Here is a 14,476-nt window from a genome sequence, read left to right as displayed (position 1 = left end):
GATGATCAATCTAGGAATATATTTACCTAATTGTGTAACGATAAATGAATTATTCGCACAACCGACATCACACTGGTCCCTGATCACTGTATCAATCCTCCACACATCCCGTAATCAACCGACCGACACGTTCCAATTTGGTTTCTATCCCTCGGCAGAGTTTCGTGTACATTAACAACGGAAGAGAATAGTGCGTGCGCGGGGGATTCGGATCGCGGGTGGCCGTGGACCGCCTGCTCTCTTGATAGCGCTCGATGCCGAACTGTTTCGATGCCGCGGATACGTGCCTATCAGTACCGACGGTACTTTTTGATCCCCACCTATGCAGAAGATACTGGTAGCATGACCGGAAAGGGCCCACGGAGTCGGATTTATGTTTTAGCAAGTGGTTATTATGGAAATTCTCTTTAAACAGATATTTTAGTATTGTTGAGATTCTGTTCGACAACAATGCGATATCAATGAAAAAAAGGAATAGCGTTTTTCTTGTAACAAAACTGTTCGAATAAAGTCGCGGAAATTGAATAGAAATTTTCCGGAACGGAAATGAGAATGTGGATTTATTAATTAATTTCCGATGTGATTTTTTGTCGTTTCCAACTTTTTTTGTTGTCATTTCCGTTTAAATAATTGTAGGTTAATGAAAGTTACAGGAATTATAAAGAATTTAACGTTGAATGGAATGGAACTATAACAATTTCATACAATTTTTAGTACGTAAGTTATACATTGAAAAATGTATCATTCAAAAAAGTAGTAGATTTGTGTTAATGTTACATATCTTAAAAATTATAAAATTATCGATAATAATTATCGTTGATTTTACCTCAAAATAGACGTATTTTGAGAGTTTCAACTTTATCTAGTTCGGTCCTATTTACATATTAGTATTGAAATCTCCTTTTCCATATTAGTATTTTCAAAAAAATAGTGGATTTCTGTTTATGTAGTATATCTTAAAAATTATAAATAATAAAACAATTTAACACGGATTTTCATTTCTGTCGCCCTAAATTATATATATTTTGAGGGTTTTATCGTTATCCGAGAGGTAAACAAATTTGGCAATTTTTCTATATATATAGTCGTGAAAATTTGCGATTTTTGCCATTTTCATGTTTTTTTGGTGTCATTTCCAGTCAAATAATTGTAGGATAGTGGAAGTTACAGGAATTGTGAAGAATTTTACGCTGAATCGAATAATAGTATAATAGCATTCATATATATTTTAATTTCAAAATTATTCATTGAAAAATTTATTTTCAAAAAATTATTGGATTTCTGTTTATGTAGTATATCTGAAAAATTATAAATAATAAAATAATTAACACAGATTTTCATTTCTGCCGTCCCAAAATACATATATTTTGAGGGTTTCATCGTTATCCGAAAGGTAAAAAAAATTGGCAATTTTTCTATATATATAGTCGTGAAAATTTGCGATTTTTTGCCATTTTCATGTTTTTTTTGGTGTCATTTCCAGTCAAATAATTGTAGAATAGTGGAAGTTACAGGAATTGTGAAGAATTTTACGCCGAATCGAATAATAGTATAATAGCACTCATATATATTTTAATTTCAAAATTATTTATTGAAAAATTTATTTTCAAAGAATTATTGGATTTCTGTTTATGTAGTATATCTTAAAAATTATAAATAATAAAATAATTTAACACAGATTTTCATTTCTGCCGCCCCAAAATACATATATTTTGAGGGTTTCATCGTTATCCGAAAGGTAAAAAAAATGGGCAATTTTTCTATATATATAGTCGTGAAAATTTGCGATTTTTTGCCATTTTCATGTTTTTTTGGTGTCATTTCCAGTCAAATAATTGTAGAATAGTGGAAGTTACAGGAATTGTGAAGAATTTTACGCTGAATCGAATAGTAGTATAATAGCATTCATATATATTTTAATTTCAAAGTTATTCATTGAAAAATGTATTTTCAAAAAATTATTGGATTTCTGTTTATGTAGTATATCTTAAAAATTATAAATAATAAAATAATTAACACAGATTTTCATTTCTGCCGTCCCAAAATACATATATTTTGAGGGTTTCATCGTTATCCGAGAGGTAAAAAAAATTGGCAATTTTTCTATATATATAGTCGTGAAAATTTGCGATTTTTTGCCATTTTCATGTTTTTTTGGTGTCATTTCCAGTCAAATAATTGTAGGATAGTGGAAGTTACAGGAATTGTGAAGAATTTTACGCTGAATCGAATAATAGTATAATAGCATTCATATATATTTTAATTTCAAAATTATTCATTGAAAAATTTATTTTCAAAAAATTATTGGATTTCTATTTATGTAGTATATCTGAAAAATTATAAATAATAAAATAATTTAACACAGATTTTCATTTCTGCCGCCCCAAAATACATATATTTTGAGGGTTTCATCGTTATCCGAGAGGTAAAAAAAATTGGCAATTTTTCTATATATATAGTCGTGAAAATTTGCGATTTTTTGCCATTTTCATGTTTTTTTGGTGTCATTTCCAGTCAAATAATTGTAGAATAGTGGAAGTTACAGGAATTGTGAAGAATTTTACGCCGAATCGAATAATAGTATAATAGCACTCATATATATTTTAATTTCAAAATTATTTATTGAAAAATTTATTTTCAAAGAATTATTGGATTTCTGTTTATGTAGTATATCTTAAAAATTATAAATAATAAAATAATTTAACACAGATTTTCATTTCTGCCGCCCCAAAATACATATATTTTGAGGGTTTCATCGTTATCCGAAAGGTAAAAAAAATGGGCAATTTTTCTATATATATAGTCGTGAAAATTTGCGATTTTTTGCCATTTTCATGTTTTTTTGGTGTCATTTCCAGTCAAATAATTGTAGAATAGTGGAAGTTACAGGAATTGTGAAGAATTTTACGCTGAATCGAATAGTAGTATAATAGCATTCATATATATTTTAATTTCAAAATTATTCATTGAAAAATGTATTTTCAAAAAATTATTGGATTTCTGTTTATGTAGTATATCTGAAAAATTATAAATAATAAAATAATTTAACACAGATTTTCATTTCTGCCGCCCCAAAATACATATATTTTGAGGGTTTCATCGTTATCCGAGAGGTAAAAAAAATTGGCAATTTTTCTATATATATAGTCGTGAAAATTTGCGATTTTTTGCCATTTTCATGTTTTTTTGGTGTCATTTCCAGTCAAATAATTGTAGGATAGTGGAAGTTACAGGAATTGTGAAGAATTTTACGCTGAATCGAATAATAGTATAATAGCATTCATATATATTTTAATTTCAAAATTATTCATTGAAAAATTTATTTTCAAAGAATTATTGGATTTCTGTTTATGTAGTATATCTTAAAAATTATAAATAATAAAATAATTTAACACAGATTTTCATTTCTGCCGCCCCAAAATACATATATTTTGAGGGTTTCATCGTTATCCGAAAGGTAAAAAAAATGGGCAATTTTTCTATATATATAGTCGTGAAAATTTGCGATTTTTTGCCATTTTCATGTTTTTTTGGTGTCATTTCCAGTCAAATAATTGTAGAATAGTGGAAGTTACAGGAATTGTGAAGAATTTTACGCTGAATCGAATAGTAGTATAATAGCATTCATATATATTTTAATTTCAAAATTATTCATTGAAAAATGTATTTTCAAAAAATTAGTGGATTTCTGTTTATGTAGTATATCTTAAAAATTATAAATAATAAAATAATTAACACAGATTTTCATTTCTGCCGCCCCAAAATACATATATTTTGAGGGTTTCATCGTTATCCGAGAGGTAAAAAAAATTGGCAATTTTTCTATATATATAGTCGTGAACATTTGCGATTTTTTGCCATTTTCATGTTTTTTTGGTGTCATTTCCAGACAAATAATTGTAGAATAGTGGAAGTTACAGGAATTGTGAAGAATTTTACGCTGAATCGAATAATAGTATAATAGCATTCATATATATTTTAATTTCAAAATTATTCATTGAAAAATTTATTTTCAAAAAATTATTGGATTTCTGTTTATGTAGTATATCTGAAAAATTATAAATAATAAAATAATTTAACACAGATTTTCATTTCTGCCGCCCCAAAATACATATATTTTGAGGGTTTCATCGTTATCCGAGAGGTAAAAAAAATTGGCAATTTTTCTATATATATAGTCGTGAAAATTTGCGATTTTTTGCCATTTTCATGTTTTTTTGGTGTCATTTCCAGTCAAATAATTGTAGAATAGTGGAAGTTACAGGAATTGTGAAGAATTTTACGCCGAATCGAATAATAGTATAATAGCACTCATATATATTTTAATTTCAAAATTATTTATTGAAAAATTTATTTTCAAAGAATTATTGGATTTCTGTTTATGTAGTATATCTTAAAAATTATAAATAATAAAATAATTTAACACAGATTTTCATTTCTGCCGCCCCAAAATACATATATTTTGAGGGTTTCATCGTTATCCGAAAGGTAAAAAAAATGGGCAATTTTTCTATATATATAGTCGTGAAAATTTGCGATTTTTTGCCATTTTCATGTTTTTTTGGTGTCATTTCCAGTCAAATAATTGTAGAATAGTGGAAGTTACAGGAATTGTGAAGAATTTTACGCTGAATCGAATAGTAGTATAATAGCATTCATATATATTTTAATTTCAAAATTATTCATTGAAAAATGTATTTTCAAAAAATTATTGGATTTCTGTTTATGTAGTATATCTGAAAAATTATAAATAATAAAATAATTTAACACAGATTTTCATTTCTGCCGCCCCAAAATACATATATTTTGAGGGTTTCATCGTTATCCGAGAGGTAAAAAAAATTGGCAATTTTTCTATATATATAGTCGTGAAAATTTGCGATTTTTTGCCATTTTCATGTTTTTTTGGTGTCATTTCCAGTCAAATAATTGTAGAATAGTGGAAGTTACAGGAATTGTGAAGAATTTTACGCTGAATCGAATAGTAGTATAAAAGCATTCATATATATTTTAATTTCAAAATTATTCATTGAAAAATTTATTTTCAAAAAATTATTGGATTTCTATTTATGTAGTATATCTGAAAAATTATAAATAATAAAATAATTTAACACAGATTTTCATTTCTGCCGCCCCAAAATACATATATTTTGAGGGTTTCATCGTTATCCGAGAGGTAAAAAAAATTGGCAATTTTTCTATATATATAGTCGTGAACATTTGCGATTTTTTGCCATCTTCATGTTTTTTTGGTGTCATTTCCAGTCAAATAATTGTAGAATAGTGGAAGTTACAGGAATTGTGAAGAATTTTACGCTGAATCGAATAATAGTATAATAGCACTCATATATATTTTAATTTCAAAATTATTCATTGAAAAATGTATTTTCAAAAAATTATTGGATTTCTGTTTATGTAGTATATCTGAAAAATTATAAATAATAAAATAATTTAACACAGATTTTCATTTCTGCCGCCCCAAAATACATATATTTTGAGGGTTTCATCGTTATCCGAGAGGTAAAAAAATGGGCAATTTTTCTATATATATAGTCGTGAAAATTTGCGATTTTTTGCCATTTTCATGTTTTTTTGGTGTCATTTCCAGTCAAATAATTGTAGAATAGTGAAAGTTACAGGAATTGTGAAGAATTTTACGCCGAATCGAATAATAGTATAATAGCACTCATATATATTTTAATTTCAAAATTATTCATTGAAAAATTTATTTTCAAAAAATTATTGGATTTCTGTTTATGTAGTATATCTTAAATATTATAAATCATAAAATAATTTAACACAGATTTTCATTTCTGCCGCCCCAAAATACATATATTTTGAAGGTTTTATCGTTATCCGAGAGGTAAAAAAATTTGGCAATTTTTCTATATATATAGTCGTGAAAATTTGCGATTTTTTGCCATTTTCATGTTTTTTTGGTGTCATTTCCAGTCAAATAATTGTAGAATAGTGGAAGTTACAGGAATTGTGAAGAATTTTACGCTGAATCGAATAATAGTATAATAACATTCATATATATTTTAGTTTCAAAGTTATTCATTGGAAAACGTATTTTCAAAAAAATAGTGGATTTCTGTTTATGTAGTATATCTTAAAAATTATAAATAATAAAATAATTAACACAGATTTTCATTTCTGCCGTCCCAAAATACATATATTTTGAGGGTTTTATCGTTATCCAAGAGGTAAAAAAATTTGGCAATTTTTCTATATATATAGTCGTGAAAATTTGCGATTTTTTGCCATTTTCATGTTTTTTTGGTGTCATTTCCAGTCAAATAATTGTAGGATAGTGGAAGTTACAGGAATTGTGAAGAATTTTACGCTGAATCGAATAATAGTATAATAGCATTCATATATATTTTAATTTCAAAGTTATTCATTGGAAAACGTATTTTCAAAAAATTAGTGAATTTCTGTTTATGTAGTATATCTTAAAAATTATAAATTGTAAAATCATTTAACATGGATTTTCATTTCTGCCGCCCCAAAATACATATATTTTGAGGGTTTTATCGTTATCCGAGAGGTAAAAAAATTTGGCAATTTTTCTATATATATAGTCGTGAAAATTTGCGATTTTTTGCCATTTTCATGTTTTTTTGGTGTCATTTCCAGTAAAATAATTGTAGGATAGTGGAAGTTACAGGAATTGTGAAGAATTTTACGCTGAATCGAATAATAGTATAATAGAATTCATATATATTTTAATTTCAAAGTTATTCATTGAAAAATGTATTTTCAAAAAATTAGTGGATTTCTGTTTATGTAGTATATCTTAAAAATTATAAATAATAAAATAATTAACACAGATTTTCATTTCTGCCGCCCCAAAATACATATATTTTGAGGGTTTTATCGTTATCCGAGAGGTAAAAAAATTTGGCAATTTTTCTATATATATAGTCGTGAAAATTTGCGATTTTTTGCCATTTTCATGTTTTTTTGGTGTCATTTCCAGTCAAATAATTGTAGGATAGTGGAAGTTACAGGAATTGTGAAGAATTTTACGCTGAATCGAATAGTAGTATAATAGCATTCATATATATTTTAATTTCAAAGTTATTCATTGAAAAATGTATTTTCAAAAAATTAGTGGATTTCTGTTTATGTAGTATATCTTAAAAATTATAAATAATAAAATAATTTAACACAGATTTTCATTTCTGCCGCCCCAAAATACATATATTTTGAGGGTTTTATCGTTATCCGAGAGGTAAAAAAATTTGGCAATTTTTCTATATATATAGTCGTGAAAATTTGCGATTTTTTGCCATTTTCATGTTTTTTTGGTGTCATTTCCAGTCAAATAATTGTAGGATAGTGGAAGTTACAGGAATTGTGAAGAATTTTACGCTGAATCGAATAATAGTATAATAGCATTCATATATATTTTAATTTCAAAATTATTCATTGAAAAATTTATTTTCAAAAAATTATTGGATTTCTATTTATGTAGTATATCTGAAAAATTATAAATAATAAAATAATTTAACACAGATTTTCATTTCTGCCGCCCCAAAATACATATATTTTGAGGGTTTCATCGTTATCCGAGAGGTAAAAAAAATTGGCAATTTTTCTATATATATAGTCGTGAAAATTTGCGATTTTTTGCCATTTTCATGTTTTTTTGGTGTCATTTCCAGTCAAATAATTGTAGAATAGTGGAAGTTACAGGAATTGTGAAGAATTTTACGCCGAATCGAATAATAGTATAATAGCACTCATATATATTTTAATTTCAAAATTATTTATTGAAAAATTTATTTTCAAAGAATTATTGGATTTCTGTTTATGTAGTATATCTTAAAAATTATAAATAATAAAATAATTTAACACAAATTTTCATTTCTGCCGCCCCAAAATACATATATTTTGAGGGTTTCATCGTTATCCGAAAGGTAAAAAAAATGGGCAATTTTTCTATATATATAGTCGTGAAAATTTGCGATTTTTTGCCATTTTCATGTTTTTTTGGTGTCATTTCCAGTCAAATAATTGTAGAATAGTGGAAGTTACAGGAATTGTGAAGAATTTTACGCTGAATCGAATAGTAGTATAATAGCATTCATATATATTTTAATTTCAAAGTTATTCATTGAAAAATGTATTTTCAAAAAATTAGTGGATTTCTGTTTATGTAGTATATCTTAAAAATTATAAATAATAAAATAATTAACACAGATTTTCATTTCTGCCGTCCCAAAATACATATATTTTGAGGGTTTTATCGTTATCCGAGAGGTAAAAAAATTTGGCAATTTTTCTATATATATAGTCGTGAAAATTTGCGATTTTTTGCCATTTTCATGTTTTTTTGGTGTCATTTCCAGTCAAATAATTGTAGGATAGTGGAAGTTACAGGAATTGTGAAGAATTTTACGCTGAATCGAATAATAGTATAATAGCATTCATATATATTTTAATTTCAAAATTATTCATTGAAAAATTTATTTTCAAAAAATTATTGGATTTCTGTTTATGTAGTATATCTGAAAAATTATAAATAATAAAATAATTTAACACAGATTTTCATTTCTGCCGCCCCAAAATACATATATTTTGAGGGTTTTATCGTTATCCGAGAGGTAAAAAAATTTGGCAATTTTTCTATATATATAGTCGTGAACATTTGCGATTTTTTGCCATTTTCATGTTTTTTTGGTGTCATTTCCAGACAAATAATTGTAGAATAGTGGAAGTTACAGGAATTGTGAAGAATTTTACGCTGAATCGAATAATAGTATAATAGCATTCATATATATTTTAATTTCAAAATTATTCATTGAAAAATGTATTTTCAAAAAATTATTGGATTTCTGTTTATGTAGTATATCTGAAAAATTATAAATAATAAAATAATTTAACACAGATTTTCATTTCTGCCGCCCCAAAATACATATATTTTGAGGGTTTCATCGTTATCCGAGAGGTAAAAAAAATTGGCAATTTTTCTATATATATAGTCGTGAAAATTTGCGATTTTTTGCCATTTTCATGTTTTTTTGGTGTCATTTCCAGTCAAATAATTGTAGAATAGTGGAAGTTACAGGAATTGTGAAGAATTTTACGCCGAATCGAATAATAGTATAATAGCACTCATATATATTTTAATTTCAAAATTATTTATTGAAAAATTTATTTTCAAAGAATTATTGGATTTCTGTTTATGTAGTATATCTTAAAAATTATAAATAATAAAATAATTTAACACAGATTTTCATTTCTGCCGCCCCAAAATACATATATTTTGAGGGTTTCATCGTTATCCGAAAGGTAAAAAAAATGGGCAATTTTTCTATATATATAGTCGTGAAAATTTGCGATTTTTTGCCATTTTCATGTTTTTTTGGTGTCATTTCCAGTCAAATAATTGTAGAATAGTGGAAGTTACAGGAATTGTGAAGAATTTTACGCTGAATCGAATAGTAGTATAATAGCATTCATATATATTTTAATTTCAAAATTATTCATTGAAAAATGTATTTTCAAAAAATTATTGGATTTCTGTTTATGTAGTATATCTGAAAAATTATAAATAATAAAATAATTTAACACAGATTTTCATTTCTGCCGCCCCAAAATACATATATTTTGAGGGTTTCATCGTTATCCGAGAGGTAAAAAAAATTGGCAATTTTTCTATATATATAGTCGTGAAAATTTGCGATTTTTTGCCATTTTCATGTTTTTTTGGTGTCATTTCCAGTCAAATAATTGTAGAATAGTGGAAGTTACAGGAATTGTGAAGAATTTTACGCTGAATCGAATAGTAGTATAATAGCATTCATATATATTTTAATTTCAAAATTATTCATTGAAAAATTTATTTTCAAAAAATTATTGGATTTCTATTTATGTAGTATATCTGAAAAATTATAAATAATAAAATAATTTAACACAGATTTTCATTTCTGCCGCCCCAAAATACATATATTTTGAGGGTTTCATCGTTATCCGAGAGGTAAAAAAAATTGGCAATTTTTCTATATATATAGTCGTGAACATTTGCGATTTTTTGCCATCTTCATGTTTTTTTGGTGTCATTTCCAGTCAAATAATTGTAGAATAGTGGAAGTTACAGGAATTGTGAAGAATTTTACGCTGAATCGAATAGTAGTATAATAGCATTCATATATATTTTAATTTCAAAATTATTCATTGAAAAATGTATTTTCAAAAAATTATAGGATTTCTGTTTATGTAGTATATCTGAAAAATTATAAATAATAAAATAATTTAACACAGATTTTCATTTCTGCCGCCCCAAAATACATATATTTTGAGGGTTTCATCGTTATCCGAGAGGTAAAAAAATTTGGCAATTTTTCTATATATATAGTCGTGAAAATTTGCGATTTTTTGCCATTTTCATGTTTTTTTGTTGTCATTTCCAGTCAAATAATTGTAGGATAGTGGAAGTTACAGGAATTGTGAAGAATTTTACGCTGAATCGAATAATAGTATAATAGCATTCATATATATTTTAATTTCAAAATTATTCATTGAAAAATGTATTTTCAAAAAATTATTGGATTTCTGTTTATGTAGTATATCTGAAAAATTATAAATAATAAAATAATTTAACACAGATTTTCATTTCTGCCGCCCCAAAATACATATATTTTGAGGGTTTCATCGTTATCCGAGAGGTAAAAAAAATGGGCAATTTTTCTATATATATAGTCGTGAAAATTTGCGATTTTTTGCCATTTTCATGTTTTTTTGGTGTCATTTCCAGTCAAATAATTGTAGAATAGTGGAAGTTACAGGAATTGTGAAGAATTTTACGCTGAATCGAATAGTAGTATAATAGCATTCATATATATTTTAATTTCAAAATTATTCATTGAAAAATGTATTTTCAAAAAATTATTGGATTTCTGTTTATGTAGTATATCTGAAAAATTATAAATAATAAAATAATTTAACACAGATTTTCATTTCTGCCGCCCCAAAATACATATATTTTGATGGTTTCATCGTTATCCGAGAGGTAAAAAAAATGGGCAATTTTTCTATATATATAGTCGTGAAAATTTGCGATTTTTTGCCATTTTCATGTTTTTTTGGTGTCATTTCCAGTCAAATAATTGTAGAATAGTGGAAGTTACAGGAATTGTGAAGAATTTTACGCCGAATCGAATAATAGTATAATAGCATTCATATATATTTTAATTTCAAAATTATTCATTGAAAAATTTATTTTCAAAGAATTATTGGATTTCTGTTTATGTAGTATATCTTAAAAATTATAAATAATAAAATAATTTAACACAGATTTTCATTTCTGCTGCCCCAAAATACATATATTTTGAAGGTTTTATCGTTATCCGAGAGGTATTATAAAATCTCAATATTACTAAAAATAGTATACACATATTTTAATAAGCAATATTTCAATGAATAGTTAAAATAACTCACACCTAGGGAATGAAGTTGATTTAATGTAATATGTTATTTATAAATAAATAAGTACGGGTCATATATGGAGAAACGTCCATGCAAGCAATATTACAGTCAAATCAATGAAACTTATGATAATATATTTCATTTAAAATGTACATATTTTTGTTCTTGTTCATGTTCTTGTAAATTATGTATTATTTAATAGCTGCCTGCTTATCAGATAATATAGAACAGAGGATTATTTCGTCACGTTACAACCTATATTTTGTTGAATTAATTTGATAAGACAACAAGCACCTTAAGACAGAAATGGACTTTAATCCGGTTCTCACCACTACCGATTCAGATTATGTCAGTAAATCATTGTAATAATCCGAAACAATGAACGCCGATCAAAGAAACCTCACGAATATATTCTTTCTCGCTTTTCAGCGTCTCTATTCACCATCGGATCAGGGACCACCTCGTCGAGGACGAAAGTCGAGGCGACAAATTAAAAGACATATTTACTCTTTGGTCAAATGCCCATGTGTGAGACAGTTCGAGCTGTAGGAACCTTATCAAATTGGAAGCATCTACGATAGATACCGGACGATGTTCAAGCAGGAACGCTCGACACAGGTTCGGTTTTATGTTAATTTTGTTGCGTGGGTGTGTGAGCGACCTGCCGAAATATTATAGTATTATAAAAGGGGATTCGTTCAGGTAAAAGAAAGAAAACCCTAACAATTAATTTCTAGAATACCTACTCAACAATAAAATGAATTGGATAATAAACTATTTCGAGTTTTTTAACGTTTTTTTTTTCAAAACAAATTTATTCATGTATGATGTTACAACCAGACGTCCCACAGGGGAGTGCATTGGGACCAATTATTTAAGTGCTGAACTGATAAAAGAAAAATGAAAAGCTAGAAGACTATGACCCCGAACCACAAAATGCTGTAGACCCAACAATATTTAATAGAATTAGTAGAATCGACCAAGTGCACAGACCAGCAGCGATTATTTCGCCTAAATACATGAAATAAGGTTACCAAATCACAGTAACGTGAGCAATACATGGCAAGCTACTGGATAACATACAGGAAATCAGAAGATTGAAGAAGAAAATTTCAGAGGAAATCAGAAGAGTTATAAACAGAATAACTTCAAAGGAAATTGATCACAAGATTCAGAAAAACTTCAGTGTCAAAGAGTCATCTAAAAATGTTTCAGTATTTAACGATTGTCAAGAAAATGATAATTAAACGTCTACACTTATTCAGCGCTGCATTGAGACGTAGTATAAACAGGTGCAGTGAAAGATTGTGGATATTATTGACCATCCCATCGGCCAATATCACAGCTAATAATCTTATTCGAACTTTCTATGAATGCCCCAAACATATTATTGAAGGAAATAAACTCATCCTAATCACCAGATATTTATAATTATTAGAACAATGCATCTCATTAGCGTGCGTACTGTCGCTCAAGAAACGTTAAACAAATTAGCCCCTTTCGAATACTAACATATCATACATAGCACCGATCACTTGTTGACGATTAGTCATAGAATAAACCATATAATACAATGAAAGAGAACCCATGAGAGTTGGTATGTAAACTGAGCAATATATATGCATCACATTATTTACATGAAAGCAGTGTTGTCAACATGCAACAAAATGTATTAAACAACATGGTATTCATAATATTTTCTCTATCCCCTGTATATCGCCAGAAGGTAAGATATATTGGGGTTGCAAAAATAGACTGCGCAAAAAAATCTTATAAAGTTAACGTGGCAGCAGAGAGGATTACTCCTAGTTTAATATACAGATACAGAAAAAATTGCTACAAGAAATACTAGCTACTACGTATTACCAGGTAAACATTCTTAATGAAAAAATCTAATGAACTAGAACATTTTATTAAATTGACTAAAAGTAAGTAAATATTAAGAAAAGACAATGAAAAATACAAGATATTACATGACACTGTTAGAGACACCGCAGTTAACACAAAATAGTTAAACAGCAATAAATTGTTTGTAATTTTAACAACGTTGCTTTTTTAACGTGCTGTTAGATGAACAGAGAAGGAGTGACCAGTACAAGCAGTATAATCCATTAATGAAGAATTGGAGGAAGTGCTTGATGAATATTTATATCAGTTGTAGAAGTTGACTTACAAATACTCTTCTTCTGATGAAAATTTATGAAGATACAATTAATTAATAAAATATGATACGAAATAATTCCGACATCTAAAAGTTAAACACAACAATAATAGTAGATTAGATGCGTTAATTATTACAGATAATATCCTCAATGCTTGCAAAACAGGAACTCCTTTTTATGGGGAATAAAAAAGGGGTCATATCTGGTGAGTAATGGAGACTGGGTTTTCACGAACAAACAATGAAATTATGAATAGGTATATTAGTAGGACCACCAAAAGCAATATTCAACATTTTTAAAACTTTCAACACTTTTTAACTAATATTATTATTTATTATAACAATATTGTAAATTAACACTAATAATAAATAGATTATTTTGTCCCAATTTGCTACGATTGATACTTAGGACTTAACATATATGTTTCTGTTTTTAATGTGCGCTGAATTTTACTAAAAGCTTCACTAAACTAGATCAAGTGGTTTTACTTCCTTTAATCTCTTAAATCTTCTGACTGTCAGTATCTGGAAATTGAGAACCTCAACATTAATGTGCCGATGGAGCCTCTGTTCATGTCTGTTCACAAACATACAAAGTGTATATACAATTTAAAAAATTAACACAAATACAGGACATCATAAGACATAACGTAGTAGAAGTTCTATCCAGACAGCACACATCAGCTAGCACACTACATTTAGCATAGGCTAGATTCTATGAATAAAATCGATTTCTTGTAGAAATCCGAAGAGGCTGTCTGTATTTTCCTGTTAAAGCATTTCTAATATTTTGCAGCCTATACTTAGTTCTAATCTGGGTGAGTCGTGGACAGTCGTTCAGTATGTGGTAAACTGAAATAGGGGCACGGTGACAAGACT

The 14,476-nt window shown here is 27.4% G+C and overlaps 1 protein-coding gene across 4 annotated transcripts in view; it reads right to left on the bottom strand.

Moving 5' to 3' along the window:
• sick (sickie) overlaps nt 1-14,476 on the bottom strand; it is a 307,284-nt gene that overhangs the window by 219,233 nt on the left and 73,575 nt on the right. For 2 of the 4 annotated variants that reach the window (XM_076404306.1, XM_076404308.1), the window contains exon 1: nt 27-264. The exons of the other annotated variants lie outside the window; for them this stretch is intronic. The gene's annotated coding sequence lies outside the window, so the exon portion shown is untranslated. Of the gene's footprint in view, nt 1-26; nt 265-14,476 lie in introns of those variants that run through there. 4 annotated transcript variants of the gene reach the window in all.

This window comes from Rhynchophorus ferrugineus, unplaced genomic scaffold, assembly GCF_030347505.1.
Source record: "Rhynchophorus ferrugineus isolate W39M unplaced genomic scaffold, kcgeb_rfMv2 rfM4, whole genome shotgun sequence".
Taxonomy (NCBI): domain Eukaryota; kingdom Metazoa; phylum Arthropoda; class Insecta; order Coleoptera; family Curculionidae; genus Rhynchophorus; species Rhynchophorus ferrugineus.
The sequence above is the reverse complement of the archived record's forward strand: the minus strand, read 5'-3'. Positions and strand labels throughout refer to the sequence as shown.